Raw genomic sequence first — 15347 nt, 5'->3', positions numbered from 1 at the left:
CATGGTAGTGCATGCCTATAATCCCAGCTATGCAAGAGGTGGTGGAAGGATTGTGACCCCAGACCACCCAAGGCAAAGTTTGCATTAACTTAAAAAAAAATCACATCCAAAAAGTGGGGGAAAAGGGGCAGAGCTTGCTTATGGTAGATCGCTTATATAAGGCCCTGAGTTCAGTTCCCAGCACTGAAGATTAGTATCAATCTAGAAGTCTACAAAAAGAGCAATGGGACACATTAAAAACCTGATTATTTTTCCAGAAGAAGAGATAGAAATTGGGAGGTGTTCCTCTACTTCTCTTGTACTAGCTCAAAATCTTGCTTCTTTCACATAGCCTTGATATCTTTAACTCCTACTATGAAGGATTTTCAATGTATTCACAAGTAGAGCAGTATTATGAACTCCTGTGTGCGCTTACCTCCCAGATCTGTACCAATTTTCATCATGTATTTTTCCTGTGACTTTATGTACCTATATGGTTTGTTCAAATTTATCTTTAAGTACTGGTAGTACTGAGGTTCGAACTTAGGGCTCCACACTTGCTTGCTCTGCTGGAGCTCTACCATTATTTGTTCTGTTGGCAATCTTGCTTAGTGCTGATTATTTTGGAAATGGAATCTAGCTAATGCTTTTGCCTGAGCTGGCCTCAAACTTCAATCTTTCAGGTCTTAGTCTCCTAAACAGCTAGGGATTTGAGCTACCAGTGTCCAGGCTAATCTTGGAGTTGTTTTTTTCTTTTTGTCTTGGGGCTTGAACTCTGGGCCTGGGTGCTGTCCTTCTGCTCTTCAGCTTATGGTGAGTACGCTACTTGAGCCATAGTGCCACTTCCAGTTTTCTGGTGGTTAATTGGAGCTAAGAGTGTCATGGAGGGGCTGGGAAGGTGGCTCAGTGGTAGAGTGCTTGCCTTGCATGCATGAGGCCCTGGGTTTGATTCCTCAGCACCACATAAGCAAAAAGAAAAAAGCTAGAGCGCTAGCCTTGAGCTGAAGAGCTGAGGGACAGTGCCCAGGCCCAGAGTTCAGGCCCCACGACTAGACCCCTCCCGCCCCCCCCCCAAAAAAAAAGTCTCATGGACTTTCCTGCCTCAGCTGTCTTTGAACTGCGATCCTCAGATCTCAGCCTCCTGAGTAACTAGGATTATAGGTATGAGCCACCAGCGCTCACCTCAATCTTGGAGTTTTTGAAGCAAATTTTCGATACATTATTTTTACAAGTCACATTTTAAGCTATTTCTATAACAATAAGGCCTCTTTTTTTTAAACCCACCACATTTTCATTACACAAGTTTACACGGCAACAATGAGTGTTTAATATCACTTAGTAACAAACGTGCTTACTATTTGCAGTTCGAAAGAGCCTAAAGTCCCTTACTTCTTTAATCTGTGTTTCCATTCTTTACAAATTTTTTATATTGTTGTATAAGCTGAGTCTTTTTTCATTAGAATTTTCCAGTAATTTGCTAATTAGCTACACTATGTAGTTTAACAAGTTCTTTTGTCTGTCTTTCCCTCCCTCCTTCCCTCCCTTCCCCCCCTCCTTCCCTTCCCCCCCTCTCTTTCCATCCTTTACTATACTGGGGCTTGAAATCAAAGCCTTGTACTTCTCACTCAATTTTTCTGTTCATTGCTGGCACTCTACTACTTGAGACACCTCTAGTTCTGGTGCTTTGTTGGTTAATTGGAAGTGGGGTCTCTTGAGACTTCTCTGCCTGGGTGACTTGGAACCATGGTTCTTAGGTCTCAGTCTCTTGAGTAGCTAGCATTACAGGTGTTAGATATCGACACTCAACTTGTCTTCTTTATTACAGAATATTGGTGGTTTTTAATCTAGAGGATTAATCAGATTCAGGTTTCATTTCTTGTTCCAGAACAGCTTTGTAAGTCATAGCCTGTACCTCTACTAGGAACAATGTTAATGTCTGGTTGTTTCTGTTTTAGTCATGTTTGCAAACTGGTTATTATTAGTGAATTCTTTCAATGATGTGAAATAATAGTATTTGAATGAACAATCCTTGCTTTATTAATTGGGATGATTCTATAATGAAAAAATTTCTTCATCAAATTATGATGGTAACTGCTGAACGTTCAATTCTTCTTCTTTTTCCTACTAGTTATCAGTTTCTTGAGTTGGTTCTTGAAAGTTCTTTAAGTGAAATTAATTAGATATTTATATCTCAACCATTGATTTTTCCATCAAAAGAGTGCCAACAAAATACTTGTAGTCAAAAACTGAAGACTACTGAAGACTTGCTATCAGGGGTAAAATGAGTACACTTAAATCATGGTGCTTTTACATTATGGATTCTTAGACTACTATGAGAATAAATAAACTCCACAAGTGAATTGATTAATTTCACAAGCATCATTTCATGATAAGAAGACAGACTCAAAAGATCAGGTATTTTATAATTCCATTTATGTAACATAAAAAAAGAAGAGTGAGCCAGATGTGGTGGCTTGTGGTTAGAGTTCCAGTTACATAGGAGACAGAGATCAGGAGGATCGCATTTCCAAGGCGAGCTGAGCAAAAAGTTAGCAAGTCTGTCTCAGCTAACAAGTTGGGCATGGTGGCTCATATTTCCAATTCAAGATACATGGATAGGGGGTTTGTGGCTGAGACCAACATCAGGTACAACATGAGACCCTTTCTGAGGAATCAGCTAAAAAGAAGAGGGCTGGAGCTATGGCTTGGAGTAGAATAGTGGACTAGCAAGCTTTGAGTTCAAACCTCAGTACTTTTAAAACAAAAAAACAAAAAAATTAAAGAATATCTTTTGGGGAGTAGCATCTGGAAGGAGGCATGAGAAAACTTCTGCAGTCTTTCCTAATACTTAACCTCCTGATATGTGTGCGTGTTACATTAGCATGCTCTGTGTGGGACTGTTTATCAATCTGTAGGCTTATGGGAGGTTTTTTAAGTGTTTTTTTTTAAACAGTGACTCCTCAGTCATGTTTGAAAGTGCGTCATCTGAGCCTCTTTCTAATAGGCCTGCAATGCTGGAGGGAAGCTCGAATCCACAGTGGTTCTTCATGGAAGGAGGCAGGGTCGGAGTGTCCACGGGTCTGGCCTTTGATGAGGACCTCACAGAGCACTGCTTCGTGGCAGAGCCTATGCGGGGCAGCATGGGCATCGCAGCCAGGAAGCAAAAGGATTGGGAGGCGTTCCTTTTGACGATCATACTCTTCAGAGGACTCAAGGGCTCACACAAGAACTATCTTCTGATAGGATCCCCTGCCCCCCCCCAGGACTTCCCAGAGGGACTGCATCTCCCAAGGTTCCAGCTCCACTGAGGAAGACCTCAATTGCAATGGGGGGGGGGATAACCAAACCACAGCCCTCAAAAGATGGGGGTCTTCTTCTTCCCTACCAAACCATTTTCCTTCTGCTTCTGGACCTGGCTTCCTTCTACCACTCTCGGCCCTATCTCAACCTGTCCTCAGCACTGCATTATCCGTATTCTTCAAAATTCTTACCACGAACGGCTGCCTCAGGTACCTTGATGTGTGGGACTATTAATTGTCTTTCTTTGAACTGAAATGTGAGTGAGGGACTTTGTCGGCCTCGTTCCCCATCATGGTGCCAGTACCCAGATCAGTGTTGGGCAGACGGAACATGCCCTGAGTGAATAATGCAGTGGAGGATCAGGAGACCTCAGATGGCCCCGCAGGAAGGCTGTCAGTCTGCAGCAGGGTCCTGAGATCTCCCCTCAGGCAGCTGGCTCCCCCCAGATATGCATGTGATGGTGGTCTGAGAATTTCCTCTTCTCCGGAGAAGGATGGAGGTGTGCTCCCTATCTGTCAGAATTCTTGAATGCCAGTAGGAAGGTGCTAACATTTCTTTTAAACAGGAAAATGGCGCCTGCAGTCAGCCCAGGGCGCCTTTGAAAGGAGGCCTGCCTGTCATTTTCATCTGTCTTTTGATTCACGGGGCTCAGCTTTTCATGTATTCAGGTGGGGCCTAGGAGCACGGGAATCGTTGCTGGTTATCGTGTGTATCAGAGGCGCGGTAATGACAAGGAACATTCCGTACCTGTCTTTGATTACTTGGGTTAGTTTAACCTCAATTAAGAAAATGGAGCGTTCACCTGATGAATTCAAGGTAGGCAGATGGAGCTGACAGAGCTGTCTGGGATGCCAGGTGGAGGGAGGGAGCTCAGACCCAAGTGAGAGCAACATCTTCTCGGTGAGCAAATGTGCCATCTGCTCCTCCACGGTTGTGCTGTAGAGAAGGTGCCTTAACTCTTTCAGGGAACAGCTAATCCTCCCCTCTCATTGGTATTGAAGGAAGCTGAAAGACTAGCAATGAATTTGGAGGGCACCGGTTACCCACGGACAAGAGTAGAAAAATCTGAGTTGTGTGCATGCGTGGCATCTTTTTAAAAAATTCTATTTAAGTAGTTGCTGAAAGGAGTTGCCATTTGAGAAAGCAGTTTATGAATGCAATACGTCTTGCTCATTGTCACCCCTTTCAACATTCTGAGAGGAGGCCAATAAGAGTTGACCCCTTTGTAGGTGGGAAGCTGAGGCAGTTAAGTCCAAGGCTTGGGGTATATGGGACATAAAAGAGAATGCTGCGGGTGTAGGAGGGGGGAGTGAGGGAAGAATATCCAGGTGGTTTCAGTAGCTGGAGCTCATTGTCCTCTGTTGCGAGGTGTTGCTGCTCAGCTACTTGGACTGAAATTTTCTGCCCGGATCCGTAGATTACCCCATGTTTATACATCTAATCCATTTGGCTTCTGTGAGTCACCTGCCATGCAGTGTAGCAAACTACCAGAATAAATAAAGCATTGTGCTCAGCACTATTAAGGTTATGAAGATAAATAAAACTCTTGTTTATTATGTATTTTGCCAAGTGTAGAGATCAAACACATACATAAGAAATTCTAATACAGTCAGACTGTGGGCAGTCCTGGGGAAGTTCTTCCTCAAGTGTTGGGGTTGCTTGGATCTGGCATAAGAGTGTGATGCAGACTCTATTCTTTTGTAATTTAACATATTTCTGCCATCTTATATGAAATACTGTAATAAACTTCAGTTGTTCTCCACTCCTGGGTTCCATGGTTTTGCATGAGAAAACTGGGCAATGAATTACAGAGCAGCTTAACTCAATGCAGGTTAGAGGGAAGGCTGATCTCTGTGACTGACATAGAAGGTTCTAGAAGCAAATTAGCTGGTCCAGTGTGCTGCCTCAGTCTAATCTGGGTCCTCTCTATTATGGAGCAGAATCAGCAGCCTAGTTCACTGTAGCAGTACAGAACTGCTGGCAGGCTCTTCCTGGGAACGGACGATTTCCTGCTGGTTGTGCAGCCCTTGCTTTTGCTCATGGTTAGTCTTCTGCTCCCCTGGGTGGTGTATTCGCCCTGTGCTCTGGTCAGAGGGGTAGCTTTTCAAACCTTCGTTCTGTTGCAAGAGTGAGGGCTGAGCTGGAAATAAATCCTCTTTCAGGATGGAATATGGATGCCATGTTACCTTGTGGGGTTCAATTTTAAATGATCTTCCTATCAACAATGGATCTGGAATTGACAATCTACTTTTCTTTCCCTCTGCTTTCATCTGAGGCACGTTTGAGAAGTCAAAATTTCACAAATAGAACACTGAACATTCCAGAGAGGCAGACTTACCTTCCCAGTGGCTATCCCTATGCTCTGTACTCAGTGCTCCAAGAGGGAAGGTCCAGAAACCATGACAGCAGAGCCACATGAAGTGTGGATGCTGGAAAGAACCAGAGCCGATTAGTGTCTCAGACTGTGTCTCTTGAAATGTTGGTCTAAGTGTCCACTCGCTCTCACCTTGCCACCTACGAGTGGTCAACTGATGGTTCTGAGCTGGATATCTGGCCAAAGCTGAGAAGAGACTCACTCGTTCTCTTAGGAGCTAGACTTCATAAACTAATACGATGATGATAATGGACACACGGTTCTATGGAACAGTCTTCAAAGTTCCTCAGAAGAAACTTCTGAGACTCAGGTATTTTATGGGGTATTTGAGCAAGGAGATGAATTACATACAAAGGAAGAGAAGGAAAGAAGAAAGAGAATGGGGAAAGAAATCCGAACTTTCTGTTTCTTCTCCCTTCTCATCTTTCATCATACCGTTCTCATCATGCTTTTCTTATTTATCTCTTACTCTGTGCATTGTCATCAGTCAGTCCAATTGACTTAGCTCATAAATCATTCTTTCAGTCCAGTTTCTTGGTCTTCTTTGGTTGATTTTTAGGGATGCTAAGATGTTCAGTATTGGGTGGGCTTTCACCTGTTGAAAGCATTCATCCTGGGCTGGTCAATAAGAGTAACTCATTCGCTTATCAAAGTGATTGTTTTGGAGATGGGTGTGTGGCCATTTGATTTGGGTGGACCAATCAATGTCTTCACTAGGAGAGGTTTTAAGGAATTAAGTTACAGTTCTTATCATGTTGCCAAACTAGGCCAGGTAAGAATTTGGCATGGCCATCTTGCCTGTCATACAGAGAAGTTGCTCTGAAACATAAACTGAAGAATTAAAAAAAAAAAAGAAAACCAGATGTGAGAAGGAAAAAGAGACAAAGCCACTCAGACACCATCTCCAGAATTTCGATTGGTAGCCAAGTCTAACACCTGTTCCAGACGTGAATTTCACAGACAGCAGAGCCAAGACATTTTCTTTCTGCTTTGACTGATCCGATTTGGCTTTCTATTGTAATCTGATTAGCAAAAGAATTAGAGTTAGAACTTTTCTCAGTTTCCTCAGGTTTTTATATTTTGTTTAGTTGGCCACATGAGAACATGATCAATAGATATGGAGACTTCTGCCTCAGTGCATTACCAGTGTTATACCCAGCCATGCTTCCAAGAATCAGACACTGTCTCAAGTAGGTGTTCATAAAGAATGTTTGGGGATGGAGTGGAATTCATTGGCCAAATGCATATCTAGCCTGTGCAAAGCCCTGGAGTAGTCTATCCTTAGAAACACACACACACACACACACACACACACACACACACATACACACACATACAGAATGGGGGTACATTGAGAGTTAAATGGTCTGGATTTTACTACAGTTATTTGTCGCATTTTTTTTTGATGAATACTCAGCACAATGCTTTTGCTTTTAGTACTCAGCTCTGCACCCCTCCTTTTTTTTTTTTTAAAGAAACACACACTAGGGACTAAGAACTCCTGGAAATTAAATTCTTCCAACTCCTAGTTACCAAGGCTCAAGTTCATCTCTTGTTATTGATGTGCAAGAGTCAGTTTGGTGAGGTGTGGAAGGCATATGGAAGGGATAAACTATTCTACTCCAGTGCCAGCTGTGGAAGGCGGGTGGGGGTCCCCAGATGGCAGATGTAGAGTTTTGTGAGTGGAATCGTGGTTACTCTGGAGAGACCCTCACGTTAGTACTTCTGACATCTGACATCTTCCATGACAGCTTCCAGCTGCTTCCAGGCAGCCTTCCAAACATCTAGTAGGAAATTGAGGAATCAGAGGGCAGCTGGAATTGGTGGGAGCTGCCTTTGGATTCTTAATTTCCTGAAAGCTAGCTGTCCTTCTGACCATCGCTCCTGCAACTCTCCAAGGAGTGTGAAAGCCCTCTGATTCTTCGTGAATCCCGTCTGAATCAACACACCTAGAATGGCTTTGGGTTTTCTTACCAACCCAAATGAAATTATTTTACTGGGATGGTGGCTCAGTGCCAATAAGAGGATCATTGCTGTAATGGTAAAAATTATGATCCAACTCCAATGATGAAGCCACTTCTGTCTCTATTTACTAAACCCAACCCATTCCAGAAAGATGTGAGGGAAAAGAATCTGATCCATCATGCATTTGGAAGCTAGAGTGGAGTCTTTCAGAAGCTCATATTCTGAGTGTGATTTCTCTGAACTGGAAACACTCAGCATACACATCCATTGGATTCTGTCATAAATGAAGGGGAAAAAACAGGTTCAATTGCTCCAAATTGCAAATTAAAAGAAAAAAAAAGATAGTGCTCTCTCTGTGGGAATTTGATTGGTTTAACTGCTTAGGTAAGTAGAACCTTCTGGGTTTACCTGGCTTTGTTGAATCTCGTTCTTGAATATCAGACCATCCCAGTGCTTTGCACTGGTAATCTCTAGAGTGTGTTAATCCAGTAGGTTAGTCTATGTTGTAACAAACAACCCCAACATCTCAGGACTTAAATGAAATGTCTGTATATTATTCAGGTTTCCATTGCTATTATAAAATACCGGAGATAACCAACTTTAAAAAGAAAAGGGATGTGCTGCCTTGAATCCATGGTCAGTTGGTGCTATCAGTTTCAGGGCCTGCGGTGAGTCCCCATTATGGTAGAAGAATGTGGGAAGGAAACCTGCTTTCCTCATGGAGGCCTAGAAGCAATGGCAAACAGAAAGGCCTACGGGTCTCCGTACTCTGTTCAAGGACATGTTTCAAATGACGTGATTGGGCTCCTGCTCCGAATGGTTCCACCTCTTCCCCACAGGGCCAGATCCTCAGGTCTAAGCCTTTCAGACATGGACTCTTGGGAGACAGTTCACATTTAAACTACAGTAGTTTGTTTTCCCAGAGCTGCTCCTGGTCTCCTGCCTCAGAGGATTTTCTGGGTAGCACTCCTTTATTTTCATTTTTTTTTCTTTTTGGGGGGTCCTGTTCCTGGGGCTTGAACTCAGGGCCTATTTGCTGTCCACGAGCTTCTTTAGCTTGAAGCTAATGCTGTAACACATGAGTCACAACTCCGTTTCTGGAGATTTTGTTTTGGTAGTTGATTGGAGGCAGGAGTTTCCGGGCTTTCTTACCTGGACTGGTTTGAACTGCGATCCTGTTCTCAGCCTCCTATGCATTATAGGCATGAGCCATGGTGCTCGGGGGGGCAGCCGTCTTTTAAGCAGCATTACATGGATCCTGTGTCCTTCCATAGTGCAGGGACATCATTCTCTAGCCCAGGACTTCTTTTGCCGCCACTCGTGGGGTGAGAAAGGCACAGGACCACACACGGGATTTGTTTTCAGGCTTCAAGATGGTAAATATCAGTGCAACCCACATTATGATGCCTAGAACACAGGTATCCCATGCTGATCTAGTCTTCCAGGAGGCTAGGAAATTGGCCTTCTGTGCAAAGAGTGTCCATCTAGATGGTTTTAGCCCGGGAGGCACCTTGTAGGTTCAGCGTTGCTCTCCTCCTCCAAACCTGACCATATCTAACAATTGTGCTTCCTAAACACAATTATTTTCTGTTAACTCACTTTGTTTTCATAATCTAGATCAAATTAACTCTCATTTTTCTAATTAAAATAATGTCAGCATGAATGCAGACATATATATGTAGGTAATCATACTGATGACAAGAATCGATGATGTAAATTCTTGGACAATGGTAATTGAACTGTGAGGGTTCAGTGCTTCCTTAATGAAGCCTTCCCTTGTCTCTCTGAGTTCAGTACTCTCCTCTGCCTCTGAGACACCTTGCCGGTGTCCCGAAAACTTTAGTGAGCATCAGAATCTCCGGAGGAGCTTATTAGAACAATCATCCCCTGGCCCCACTTTAGAGTTTTAGATTCAGTTTGGTTTCAGGTGGAGTCTGAGAACCAGCAAGCTTAAAGTCTTCATGACACTGCTGCAGATGCCACTGCTACTACTCAGGAGACCCTGCCCTGAACCAAAGAGTTTAGTCTGTCATTGAGTGTCAGCTTCAACTACTTACTTTTTGTTACAGTCATGTTAATACGTTTTTGGGGATCTGCTGTGGAGCAAAGCTTTATGCTACTGGATATTGGAGGTCAGTGTTTATGCTTCAAGGATGAAGATTTTGGGGATAATTTGTCCTATGAGCAGGAAATCATTTCAGATTCAGTCACTGGTGTGAGTAAGTATCATTCACTTCTACTAATGTGTTGTTACTTAAAACTAGAAATGATTGTCAGAATGAATGAGGACAGTGTACAAACATGGTGATTATGAAAACATTTACTTCTCGGATTTTAATGGGGGAATGAGCAGTTTGCTCTGTTATGCTAATATCATTCTCTGGTGATTTAATAAATATGGCATGCAAATCACTCAATTTCACGTCCTTGCTTATCCTTAGTCAAAGGCATTGCAAAAGCATTAAGGATGATTAGACTTGGTTCTTAATTAAAAGGCATTTTGACTTTCCATAGATATTAATGTAAGTGAACTGCGAATCCTTTAGACCACATTTAAATAAGTAGATAAAGAGGCTCTGAGGTTTTAATTTTGCCCTGAGGCTTCTTGCCCAAAGGTGAATTTTACTCAAGAGTATTGATCCTGTTTTATTGTAATGTTCAGGATGCTTGCTATGGGATATTTTGTCTCCAGAAATGGCCAATGAGCTGGAAGTGATATAATATTCTAACATAATAGCAGCTATATGAAAACTATTTTTGTTCTGGTAACAAGTAAAATTTTGATTCAGTCTCCTGAAATATTTTACAATTCATTTTTCTCTCATAATCTATAAAGTTTGTAGCTACTTCCTTTGCAGTATTAAAAACCAAATCATAAAAAAATTTTACACTGTTGTACAAAATATGAATTTAGGTGGTCTGAAGTTATCTTATTTTCCTTGGAAACACTTTTAAAAATAAAGTATGAATCTATTTTTGCAATTTCACAATCTAATCATTCTGCATTTACTTTTTTCTCACCAATTTTTTCATGTTTAACATCTTCAAACATGTTTCTGGCCCAAATTACCAGGGAATATCCAAAGTCGTGGGGCATATGCCATGTGAAGAAACTTTCTATTTAATTTTATTCCATTTTAGTTCCAGCTCTGTGAAGGAATTGCCTTTGGCTCCTTTTTCAGTTATACATTTTTTTCCCTTCAAATTGGGACTGCCTTTTGATCTTCTAGAGTTCTACAAGGGAATAAATATGCATGTGGATAAAAAGAGAACATTCGAATAAAATATATTTAGACTTGCTAAAGCCTTTGACAATGTTTGCATGAAAAATGTATTAAAAATCGAGTCACTTTAGCATTGCCTATATTATTTGATCAAAGTGGCTACCAATTTAACACACAGAAAAAGAAAGGAGCAATAAGGAGGCATGTCTCTAAGAGAAAGAAAAACAAGATACTTATTGTAATCAGTTACAGCCGAAATTAGAGGTAGCAACTTGCTTTTCCAAATTCCTGTTTGGTTTGGTTTATTTGAGACTACTAGAATAAAAACATACGTGGATACTTAGAAAGGAACATAGTTTGGAATGAATCACATACCTTCTTCCTAAATAAAATTAAAGTGGGTTTCTAGTGTAGATGTTCTGAAATATTAGAAGGAGTATGACACTAGCACCCTATGTGTCACAATTTCAGATATTGTGAAAATGCTGATATAAGTTATTATTATTATTGGAGCCAATGTGAGCCTAAAGTATTATTATATCATATTAACCACAACAATGGTTCAAAATAGTAAATGATTGACTAGTGTTGAAAACTACTAAAAAAGGATATTCCCAACAAAATAAAAACAGTTGTCTATTTTTACAATTAATTTTATGGTTTCAATTTATGGTTTACAATTCATGTTATGGGTACTCCTATCTATTGTATAAAACAAGAATTCTGATCTCCAACAAAAATTTCATCCCTGTTTAATCTTTTCCTCCTAAGAACTTTCTTTTTCTTTCTTGTGAATCTTATTCTCACTGGAAGTTCATTCCCTACTGTTCTATCCTGATCGTGTGGTCCTCCTCCACACAAGAGCATCCTCCACCTCCCTCCACTTTCCTCCATTTCCTGCTTTTGTTGATGGCCACGGCTTGTCGGCCCAGGTTGAGTCAGCTTTCTTGTCTTTTAGTCATGCTTCACTTGGACTTCTACCCCAACCTTGATATTAGAACTGCTCTTTTCAAAGTCACCAATGACAAAAGTCCATGTACTTTGCTGCCAATGAACTGCTGAGAGTGACAGAATGTACTTTTCGGAATCCTACATGGATAATTGGTATTACTTACACAACGTCCAGCACAAACAGACTAACAAAGTAGGCTCATCTTAGTGATGGCCTCTGTTCTTCTAGAGCACATAGAGAATTTTTGCCCTCATTTTGCTTGATTATTCACTAGTATGAAATAGTGGACATTTTCTTCGCTGGTGTGAATTTTGTACTCTTAATTCAGTTACAAGATACTTTTCTTGGTTTTCTTCTGTCTCTGCCCACTCTGTGTAGTCTGTTTTGCCTGTTGCTTCTCTTTAATTGGTGTTCAAATGCTGATGTTTATTAGGACCTTACACTGAATCTTCTTTTCTTCCTTCTCTTCCTTATAGGAAGGCTCAATTAATTATATAGCTAGTCTAGACGATTGATTTTCCCAAGTTAAATTTACATATCCCTTTAATATCCAAGCTTTATAGCCCACACATTTTGACATCTCAATGTAGAAAGGTATATGACCTACTGAGCATAGCTAAAACTGAACTCTAAAAATGTATTCCAAATAACATTAATTACTGTCTTTACCTCTTAAAAAAATAAGAACTCTTAGTCTTACTTTTGAGCCAGAAACACAGCAATCTTGCTCTCTTCTTTCCACTCCTTAAATTCCCTGCCATTCTACCTTATAATTTCCTATTTTATTTGGATCTTCTAATATGCACAAAGTTGTATCTCCAAATATATATATATATATATATATATACATATATGGCATATATACATGTATATATATATGTGATGACAACACACACACACATATAACCATCATCTAGCACTTCAACTCAAATTCCTATTGCAGCAATACTCTACCAGTTGTCTCCTAATTTTACTTTCTTCTTTCCTTTTAATCAGCTAGAATGACTATTCTAAGGAGTGAGAATTAGATAATGTTGCTTTCTGCCTAAAGTACTCATAGATGGCCCTTCTGAAATGAATCATACAGCATGCTTCATGAGGCCTAGAATAATCTGAATTTCATGCACAACTCCAGTTTCTTAGTTAGGTAATTTCCCACTTATGTTATCCAAGTCTTCTTGGCTATGTTGAAACTCTAAGAATAGCAATGTTTGATAAAGCTGAACCAATAGAACCACTTCAATGACACGAGAATCATCCTCATTTTAAGTTGGGTTTCCTAGAAGTGGATCTCAAGAGAAGAATGTGAGTAAAATAGATTATTTGAATATGATTGCAAGACATATTAGAAAAGGAGTAGGGAGGAAAGGGATGGTAGGGGAAAAACAAAGGAGGGGGTAACAATGCTCGATAGGAAATGGACTCATTACCTTGCTCATTTAACTGCAATCCCTCTGTACAGTACCTTTACCATAAAAATATATTAAAATTAAAAAAATAAAGAAGAAAAGGAGTAAGGAAGTGAGATGTGAAATGAAGTAATCCAGTCAGGTACACTATGTAGCAGATTGCTATTAGCAACTGTGCCTAGATCCCCAAAATAATCTTTGGAAGTCAGTATAGACTATAACTTAAAATGATCACAATTGAAGAGTAAAGGAGATTGATGGTATGTTTATTTACCAATGTTCATCAATCATGGACTGAAGCCTACTTATATTGCTGTCAATTCCCTGAAACATCTGCTTTGCCTTGTCCCCTTCAAGAAAGTCTCCAGTTGCTGGCACTCGTATTTGGACATCTGTGTGAAGTATACACAGAACAGCAAGTGAAGAGGGAAAATGGGTGGGCTTCAACAACATCTGTCCGAGCATCTGGCTGAATATCAAGGTCGTTCTGCATAATCGTCTGGTATGAATGACCTTGAAAGTCTTCTCTTAATCGACTCCGATCTGCTCAGAAATCAATTTATATCTGGGCATGAGTTAGTTTGGTGGACACATCTGAGGACAGAGCTAAAAATACTATCTCACAGTAGAGGTGGGTGTACTTGAATAGGGCAAATGAGCTCGGGATGGTAAATCCTGTGGGAGAGCTGATCTGTGGAGCGTCCTCATAGCATCCCACAATGCCACCAGCCTCTGAACAGGTGGTCATGGGGAGGAATTCGTGCACGAGGTGGCAGCTCTGCCAACGAGTGGAAAACTCCACACTTGACAACAGTCAAGCTCAGCAAGCTCCAGCCTGGTGTCATCAACACTCGGCTTTGCTACTTGTTATTTCACAAATGGCTGCTCACAGGAGTTCTCCATTTCTGAGGATACAGTCACAACACCGTACGGTCCTAGCTCAGTGTTTTTTTTCTAGCTGGTGTTTGAGTTTAAACTCAGGGCTTTACCCTTTTTAGGCAAGAGCTTTCCTAATTGAGCCATACACCTGCCTCTCTCTCTCTCTCTCTCTCTCTCTCTTCCTCCTTCTTTCCTTCTCTTTCTTCTGTTTGGGGGCTTGGACTCAGGTCCTTGCCACTGTCTCTGACCTTTTTTTAGCTCAAGGCTAGTGATCTACCAATTGAGCCACACCTCCATGTCCAGATTTTTGGCAGTTAATTGGAGATAAGAGTCTCATGGAATTTCCTGCCTGAGCTGGCTTTGAATCATGATCCTCAGATCTCAACCTCCTGAGTAGCTAGGATTTACAGGTGTGAGCCCCTGGCACCTGGCACTTAGTGTGTTTTTTATGTATCTTTTGTATATCTTTTCTGACTTGCTTAGTCTGACCTAATGAGTGTTCCAAATTGCTAATCTTGTCCACTGTATCCCCTGTGTGAGGTGACCCTATGAATATTTAGCCTTGACTCTATTTCTGTTAAAACTTTACCAGTTTTTTCCTAGACATGTTGGGTTGATTTTGTCATTTTCAGAGGCTTTTGTCTTAAGCTGGATGAAGGTACATGGCTATAATTCTAGAACTCTACTGAAACAGAATAATTCTAGGCCAGCTTGGAATACTTAGACTTGTCACTAAACCAAAAAAGAAAACAACAACAACAAAATAACAAACAACCATCAACAGCTTCTAGTAAATATGTTACAGAGTTGGGAGCAGAAGGAAGGAGCCAGGATTTGGTGGCTAGAGAGAATGGATTTGAATTCGACCTTGCTATCTGTGCTCTGTATTGAAGATTATTATCTGTAGCTCAGATATGCTGAACTAATTGGTTTGAATGATGACAATAATACAAGCAGTGAGAACAACACTATTTGTTTCAGTGGTTGTTCTGTTCTTCAGTCCTATCTTGCTAGGTGATTAAACCAGGTATAGAAGAAAGAGTTCTGTTCTTTTAGAAAAAAATAATTTCCAACAATGGTAGCTGTGAGGTCAGGAGAGATAAGGGTGATGTGTTGAGAACGGCTTCCCCCCACCTTTTTTCTCACAGAAGGGGATTCATTCTTCTATTATGCTTTAATCTACTTACGAAGCAGGATTATAGGAAACTAGAATTCCCATCCAAGAGTTGCTATGAATAGAAAAGCAAATAAATTGAATTCTTTTC

The sequence above is a fragment of the Dipodomys ordii genome, unplaced genomic scaffold (assembly GCF_000151885.1).
Source record: "Dipodomys ordii isolate 6190 unplaced genomic scaffold, Dord_2.0 Scaffold43, whole genome shotgun sequence".
In the NCBI taxonomy this organism is placed as follows: Eukaryota; Metazoa; Chordata; class Mammalia; order Rodentia; family Heteromyidae; genus Dipodomys; species Dipodomys ordii.
This window is presented reverse-complemented; position numbering follows the sequence as displayed.